The 9,320-nt window shown below is 45.1% G+C and overlaps 1 long non-coding RNA gene across 1 annotated transcript; it reads left to right on the forward strand.

The window, feature by feature from the left end:
* The first annotated feature begins 7,477 nt into the window (after positions 1-7,477).
* On the forward strand, positions 7,478-9,094 carry LOC115186720 (uncharacterized). The gene is made up of 2 exons (XR_003875855.1): positions 7,478-7,874; positions 8,839-9,094. It is a non-coding gene; the product is annotated as an uncharacterized LOC115186720 (long non-coding RNA).
* The last annotated feature ends 226 nt before the right edge of the window (positions 9,095-9,320 follow it).

The raw sequence follows: 9,320 nt of genomic DNA on the forward strand, positions 1-9,320 counted from the left end.
CTGTGGCCCCATCCGATGATACCCCCGGACAGGGCCAAACAGGCAGGATATAACCCCACCCACTATGCCAAGGCACAGCCCCCACACCACTAGAGGGATATCTACAACCACCAACTTACCGTCCGAAGACAAGGCCGAGTATAGCCCACAAAGAACTCCGCCACGGCACAACCCAAGGGGGGGGCGCCAACCCAGACAGGAAGACCACGTCAGTGGCTCAACCTACTCAAGTGACGCACCCCTCCCATGGACGGCATGGAAGAACACCAGTAAGTCAGTGACTCAGCCCCTGTAAAAGGGTTAGAGGCAGAGAATCCCAGTGGGAAGAGGGGAACCGACAAGGCAGAGACAGCAAGGGTGTACTCAAATATTTGTACTATACATGTTTCTATCTGCAGGCAAAACTTTGATAATTTGTCATTTCTAATAATGCTACATTAATTTATGAATAGATATGGCAGGTTTCAGGACACTGATGTATCTGAATATGTTGAAAAAATATACTGCCATTATTTTCACCACCGAAGAATAGCAGTGTGGTTTTAATATGATTTGACTCTTTGCAGGCTGTCACGCTGTCAAGTGACAGAGGAAGGCTGTGCTTCTCTGGTCTCAGCTCTGAAGTCAAACCCCTCACAGCTGAGAGAGCTGGACCTGAGCTACAATCACCCAGGAGACTCAGGAGTCAGACTGCTCTCTGCTGGACTGGAGGATCCACACTGCAGACTGGAGAAACTCAAGTATGTAGAGGGTTTATGTCAATGTTCATATCAGACATGTTTGACTTTTCAGGCTAGTTAAGACAAACATTCTTACCACCACTTGGCCAAAGGTGTGTGTGTGTGTGTGTGTGTGTGTGAGAGTTCAGGTGTATCCCTCAATGACTGTCTGTTTTTCTGCTTACCGCTACAGTGTGGAACATGGTGGAGAGTACACAATGAAACCTGGGATTAGAAAATGTGAGTGTTTGACTGCTGTGAAGAATATGACTAAGAATAAGTCTTAATTCAAGTCAAAGACCATCATCATTACTGACTTGGTCATAATAAATATCATCTGTAGTTCTACAGAAGCAGAAACCAGGGACACCAACGTTTACAAAGAGTTGCTTTGACAATGTGTGTGTGTGTGTGTGTGTGTGTGTGTAATTAATGGGAATAAGTGTGTTTTATATTACCATACAGTATAACATATGATCATTCAACAAGTCTCAAGTTACCTTAACTTCTCATTTTGATACCTAGAAACATCTAGATTAAATGAATTAGTGAAAAGTGAGTTAACATTCTAATGTGAATGATGATGATTTCTAATATTGTGTCTGGTTTCATCCATCAGATGTCTGTGATCTCACACTGGACCCAAACACAGTAAACAGACACCTCTCTCTGTCTGAGGAGAACAGAAAGGTGACATGTAGGAGAGAGGAGCAGCCGTATCCTGATCACCCAGAGAGATTTGAGGACTGGGGACAGGTGCTGTGTAGAGAGGGTCTGACTGGGCGCTGTTACTGGGAGGTAGAGTGGAGTGGGGGGGCTGTTATAGGAGTGACATATAAAGGAATCAGCAGGAGAGGATGGGGTGAGGACTGTGGTCTTGGATACAATGACAAGTCCTGGTGTCTGTTCTGCGATGACAGCAGTTACACTGCCAGGCACAATAATAATGACACTACCATAGACGTCCCCTCCTCCAGCTCCCACAGAGTAGGAGTGTATCTGGACTGGCCAGCCGGCACTCTGTCCTTCTATAGAGCCTCCTCTGACACACTAACCCACCTGATCACATTCACCTCCACATTCACTGAGCCCCTCTATCCATGGTTTGCAGTTTGGAATGACGGTGACTCAGTGTCCCTGAAATAATAACTGGACACACACACACAGGACACACACACACACACACACACACACACACACAGGACACACACACACACACACACACACACTGGACAAACACACACACACTGGACAAACAAACACACACACACACTGGACAAACACACACACACACACACACTACACAAACACACACACACACACTGGACACACACACACTGGACACACACACACTGGACACACACACACTCACTGGACAAACACACACACGCACACACACACACACACACACACACACACACAAACTGGACAAACACACACACAGGACACACACACACACACACACAGGACACACACACACACACACACACACACACACACAGGACACACACACACAGGACAAACACACACACACTGGACAAACACACACACACACACACACACTGGACAAACACACACACACACACACACTGGACAAACACACACACACACACACACTGGACAAACACACACACACACACTGGACAAACACACACACACACACACTGGACAAACACACACACACACACACACTGGACAAACACACACACACACACACACTGGACAAACACACACACACACACTGGACAAACACACACACACACACACACTGGACAAACACACACACACACACACACTGGACAAACACTGGACAAACACACACACACACACACTGGACAAACACACACACACACACACTGGACAAACACACACACACACACACACACACACACTGGACAAACACACACACACACACACACACTGGACACACACACACACACACTGGACAAACACACACACACACACTGGACAAACACACACACACACACACACTGGACAAACACACACACACACACACACACACACACACACACACACACACACACACACACACACACACACACACAGGACACACACACACTGGACTCACACACACACACTGGACTCACACACACACACACAAACACACACACACACACTGGACAAACACACACACACTGGACAAACAAACACACACTGGACAAACACACACTGGACACACACACACTGGACACACACACACTGGACACACACACACACACTCACTGGACAAACACACACACACACTGGACAAACAGGACACACACACACACACACTGGACACACACACACACTGGACACACACACACACACACTGGACAAACACACACACACACACACACACACACACTGGACAAACACACACACACACGCGCGTCTTCCTATAATTGTGGACCTTGACCCAGGACCTCTTACAATAACACCGTTAAAATACCAATGTGATCATTTGTTGTCTTTTATGTTGAAAAACAAATTGTACAATTATATGTGGACATACGCTCCATAGTTGTACAAGTATACATGGATATATTGTACTTTTCATAATAAAACATACTTGAAACAAGAAAAGACGTGTTAATTGTGAAAACAGTTTAGTTATTGATTTTACATCATGTCTCTGTCAAATATGAAATGAAATACAAAACAATTAAATATGTACAACAGAGTGTTGTGATGCAGGGTTACTATAGCAACAGAGTGTTGTGATGCAGGGTCACTATAGCAACAGAGTGTTGTGATGCAGGGTCACTATAGCAACAGAGTGCTGTGATGCAGGGTCACTATAGCAACAAAGTGTTGTGATGCAGGGTCACTATAGCAACAGAGTGTTGTGATGCAGGGTCACTATAGCAACATAATGTTGTGATGCAGGATCACTATAGTAACATAATGTTGTGATGCAGGATCACTATAGTAACAGAGTGTTGTGATGCAGGGTCACTATAGCAACAGTGTTGTGATGTAGGGTCACTATAGCAACAGTGTTGTGATGTAGGGTCACTATAGCAACAGAGTGTTGTGATGCAAGGTCACTCTTCTCACTCTTCTCTCTCTCTGCTCCCTCTCTCTCTGTTCTCTCTGCCCTCCGCTCTCCCTCTCTCTCTCTGCTCTCTCTGCTCTCTCTGCTCTCTCTCAGCCTGCTATCTGCTCTCTCTCTGCTCCCTCTCTGCTCTCTCTCTCTGCTCTCTGCTTTGCCTGCTCTCTATGCTCTCTGTTCTCTCTGCTCCCTCTGCTCTCTCTCTCTGCTCTCTATGCTCTCTGTTCTCTCTGCTCCCTCTGCTCTCTCTCTCTGCTCTCTATCTCTCTCTCACTGCTCTCTGCTCTCTATCTCTCTGCTCCCTCTGTACTCTCTCTCTCTGCTCTCTGCTTTGCCTGCTCTCTATGCTCTCTGTTCTCTCTGCTCCCTCTGCTCTCTCTCTCTGCTCTCTATCTCTCTCTCACTGCTCTCTGCTCTCTATCTCTCTGCTCCCTCTGTACTCTCTCTCTGCTCTCTGCTTTTCCTGCTCTCTATGCCCTCTCTGCTCCCTCTCTGCTCTCTCTCTCTGCTCTCTCTTTCTCACTCTCTGCTCTCTCTCTCTCACTCTCTGCTCTCTCTGCTCTGCTCGCTCTCTGCTCTCTCACTCGGCTCTCTCTCTGCTCTCAATGCTCTGCTGCTCTCTCTTATCTCTGCTCTCTCTGCCCTCTCTGCTCTCTGTGCTCTCTCTCTCTGTGCTCTCTCTCTCTGTGCTCTCTCTCTCTGTGCTCTCTCTCTCTGCTCTCTCTCTGCTCTCTCTGCCCTCTCTTCTCGCTCTCTCTGCTCTCTCTCTCTTTTCTTTCCCTCTGCTCTCTCTGCTCTCTCTGTTCTCTGCTCTCTCTGCTCTCTCTCTGCTCTCTGTTCTCCGCTCTCTCTCTCTCTGCTCTCTCTGTTCTCTGCTCTCCCTCTCTGCTCTCTGTTCTCTCTGCTCTCTCTGCTCTCTGCCCTCTCTGCTCTCTCTCTCAGCCTGCTATCTGCTCTCTCTCTGCTCTCTCAGCCTGCTCTCTGCTCTCTCTCTCAGCCTGCTATCTGCTCTCTCTCTGCTCTCTGCTTTTCCTGCTCTCTATGCTCTCTGTTCTCTCTGCTCTCTCTCTGCTCCCTCTCTGCTCTCTCTCTGCTCTCTGCTCTCTCTCTCTGCTCTCTCTCTGCTCTCTATTCTCTCTGCTCTCTATCTCTCTGCTCCCTCTGTACTCTCTCTGCTCTCTCGCTCTGCTCTCTGCTTTTGCTGCTCTCTCTTTCTCACTCTCTGCTCTCTCTTTCTCACTCTCTGCTCTCTCTCTCTCTTTGCTCTCTGCTCTCTCTCTGCTATCTCTCTCTGCTCTCAATGCTCTCTGCTCTGCTGCTCTCTCTCTTATCTCTGCTCTCTCTCTGCCCTCTCTGCCCTCTCTGCCCTCTCTGCTCTCTCTGCTCTCTCTCTGCTCTCTCTGACCTCTTTCTTCTCACTCTCTGCTCTCTTCTCACTCTCTCTCTGCTCTCTCTCTCTGCTCTCTCTCTCTCTGCTCTCTCTCTCTCTCTGCTCTCTCTCTGCTCTTTCTCTCTCTGTTCTCTCTCTCTGCTCTCTCTCCCTCTGCTCTCTCTCTCTGTTCTCTCTCTCTGCTCTCTCTCCCTCTGCTCTCTCTCTCTCTGCTCTCTTCTCACTCTCTGCTCTCTTCTCACTCTCTGCTCTCTCTCTGCTCTCTCTGATCTCTGCTCTCTCTGTGTTCTCTGCTCTCTCTCCCTCTGCTCTCTCTGCTCTCTTCTCACTTTCTGTTCTCTGCTCTCTGCTCTCTCTGCCCTCTCTTCTCTCTCTGCCCTCTGTCACTCTCTAGTCTCTCTCTGCTCTCTCAGCCTGCTCTCTGCTCTCTGTTCTCTGCCCTCTCTCTTCTCTCTCTCTGCTCTCTTCTCACTCTCTGCGATCTCCCTCTGCTCTCTCTCTCCCTCTGCTCTCTCTTCTCTCTGCTCTCTTTGCTCTCTGCCTCTCTCTCACAGCTGTCTCTCTGTGTTCTCTGCTCTATCTGCTCTGCTCTCTGCACTCTCTCTCTCTCTGCTCTCTCTGCCCTCTGCTCTCTCTCACAGCTCTCTCTCTCTGTTTTCTGCTCTCTCTCTGCCATCTCTGTCCTCTGCTCTCTCTACTGTCTGCTCTGCTCTCCTCTCTCTCCCTCTCTACTCTCTCTCTCTGCGCTCTCTCTCTGCACTCTCTCTCGCTCTCTGCAATCTTTCTGCTCTCTCTCCATCTGCTCTCTCTGCTCTCTTCTCTGTTCTCTGCCCTCTCTCTGTTCTCTGCTCTCTCTCTGCTCTCTTCCCTCTCTCTGCTCTCTTTCTCCCTCTGCTCTCTGCTCTCTCTCTCCCTCTCCCTCTCCCTCTGCTCTCTGCTCTCTCTCTCTCTCTGCTCTCTCTCCCCCAATCTCTCTTGCTTTTTATATCTTAACAGGGGTGCAGTTTGGACAATCACCACTTGATGGCAGTGTTAAACCAGAAGTGATGAAAACAACATCACTGCATCGAGAGAGAGAGTCTAATATACTGATATACAGTGCATTCAGAAAGTATTCACACCCCTAAAACTGGCCTGTCACTAAAACTGGCCTGTCACTAAAACTGGCCTGTCACAAAAACTGGCCTGTCACTAAAGCTGGCCTGTCACTAAAGCTGGCCTGTCACTAAAGCTGGCCTGTCACTAAAGCTGGCCTGTCACTATGTTTGAAGGCTGTCAACTTCTTCTCAGGAGGAGAACATAGTGCAAAAAAAGTGGGCGTGAACATAGAATATTTTGGGGTCCAAAAAAATAATATACAGCTGTCTTTAATAAGATCAAACTGAACTAACTGCTATCTTGAAATGTTGAAAAAGTGTTTTTAAATAGCTCAGTCTTATCACTCAATATGAGTCAAAATCTGTCACTTCCAGGACTGCTCATTTTGTCAAAAATGAAAAATTGAAAAAAATAACAACTCACAGCTGTGTTAATAGACCCAACTCAAACATCTGCTATCTTGAAATGTCCAAAAAATGTATTTAAATGGGCCTACCAGACATCTTCTTGAGAGAAGATAAGGTCAGGGACTCCTGACTGACTCTCTGTCATGTTGAAATAGGTTCTCCTGTCTTACTTTCTGTCATGTTGAGATTGGTTTCCCTGTCTTACTTTCTGTCGTGTTGAGATGGGTTAGTTCTTCTTGAGAGAACTAACCCAAAATTAGTCGAACTAACCCAAAATTAGTCGAAAGGCTAAGGGATTCTCTTCCTGAGAAGAAGCTGACAGCCTTCAAACAGAGCAAAAAAAGTGGTCCCAAACAATATGTCAAAATGAATTAAAAAATGATACAGCTGTCTTTAGTTCAGTTTGATCTTATTAACTGCTATCTTGAAATGTTGAAAAACTGTTTTTAAATAGGCATCCTATCATTTGAAAATTAGTTGAAAGGCTAAGTGATTCTCCTCCTCAGGTTACTACTCTGGCCCATAAAATAGAATATGCATATTATAAGTAGATTTGGATAGAAAACACTCTGAAGTTTCTAAAACTGTTTGAATGGTGTCTGTGAGTATAACAGAACTCATACGGCAGGCAAAAAAAACTGAGAAAAAATTGAATCAGGAAGTGGGAGAAATTCGAAATGTAGTTTTTCTTTTGAAACACCTTGAAAAAACTACAATGACATCGTAGGTGCAACGTAAATCCTGACTCTTCCATTGGCTGTCAACAATCTTTAGGAACTTCTTTCATTCCGTCATCTGTTACCGGGCAGAAAATATCTGTCTCGTTCAATCCCTGGCCAATCAGAGAACAGGTGTCTTATGACGCGCATCCACGTGACTTAGCTGTTGTTTTTATTTGTTCTTGTATGACTGAATACCTATAGCCCCGTTGTTAAATTATCCCCATTTGACGTTAAAAAATACCCTAAAGGATTGATTGGAAACATCGTTTGACGTGTTTCTACAAACGGTAATGGAATTTTTTGGCCATTTCGTCTACGGATTTGCGTCCACGCCACATTGGCATGGTAACATGTAGTTCTGGACGGGTCAACAAAACGGACCTATTTTGGACATAAATGATGGACTTTTGCAGAACAAATGAACATTTTTCTTGTGGAAGTGGGAGCCCATCCGAGTGCATTCCGCCAGAAGATCAGCAAAAGGTCAGTAAATATTTCCAACATATTGTTAGAGATTTGTCGACGCCGTGGTTGAAGGCTAACTGTATAGCTTAGCATTGAAGGCTAAATTCTGGACTCAGAATATTGAACAATGTTGCTTTTTCCGTAACGTTATTTTTGAAATCTGACAAAGTGGTTGCATAAAGGAGTAGATTATCTCTAATTCTTTAAATAATTGTTGTATTTTTTTTCAACGTTTTATGAGTTCTTCGGTAAATTAAATGTGTCTTTTCACCGGATGTTATGGGGAGGAAACATTTTCTGAACGTCACGCACCAATGTAGAAATTGTTTTTTTTTGGATGTAAATATAAACTTGATCGAACAAAAAATGCATGTATTGTCTAACATGATGTCCTAGGAGTGTCATCTGATTCAGATTGTCAAAGGTTTGTGCTAAATTTTAGCTGTATATCTGGTTTTGTGATGGCTATCGTGCTTGGAAAATGGCTTTTTAATTTTTTTTTTGCTGAGATGCTAAAATAATCTGTTTTTCTTTCACCGTAAAGCCTTTTTGAAATAAGACAATGTGATTGGATTAACGAGTAGATTATCTTTAAAATGCCATATAATACTTGAATTTTAATTTTGAGATTATTTGGATGTGATACTTTATCAGTGTTTACAGTCATACCAACATGATGTATATGATACTTTATCAGTGTTTACAGTCATACCAACATGATGTATATGGTACTTTATCAGTGTTTACAGTCATACCAACATGATGTATATGATACTTTATCAGTGTTTACAGTCATACCATGAAATGATCAGTTAACCTCTAGACTAGAAACACAGACAAATCACTTCAGGATGAAGTCCAATAGATGTCGCTGTTGCACTGTAGTAGTGGGGGGGGACAGGAAGTTCCGGTAGGCGCACACCATTCTTTAGAATAAGGAAAACGCAAGAACTGTGCTGTCCTTTTCTCTTTATTACTACAGTCTGAGGTCGGTAACGTCAACAGTGAGGACAATCCCAGCCTGCCACTCTCCTTCCACACTGAGTCCAAACCTACAGTCACTGGGTCCTGATTGTGACAGTGGAGATCAGTTTGCACTGCAGGATCCAGAGATGGAATCAGTGAAGCTGGAAGACTGCAGTCAAACACTGGAGCTGAATGTCAACATTAAAGAAGAAGAGGAGGAGGAGGAGATTGTCTCAACATGGTCTCCATTCTCTACATCCCAGAGAGCAACAGCAGGAAGTTCACAGAGCTAAGAGGTCTCACCACTGCCCACATTGTGAGGAGATTTTCCCAATTCTATCAAAGCTAAAAAATACACCTTAAAACACACACTGGAGAGAATCTGTATCCCTGTAATTACTGTGGGAAGAGATTCACAACATCAAGGTCTCTGACAGTTCATCAGAGAATACACACAGGAGAGAAGCCTTACTCCTGCTCTGACTGTTGGAAGAGTTT

Source organism: Salmo trutta, unplaced genomic scaffold, assembly GCF_901001165.1.
Source record: "Salmo trutta unplaced genomic scaffold, fSalTru1.1, whole genome shotgun sequence".
NCBI classification, from domain to species: Eukaryota; Metazoa; Chordata; class Actinopteri; order Salmoniformes; family Salmonidae; genus Salmo; species Salmo trutta.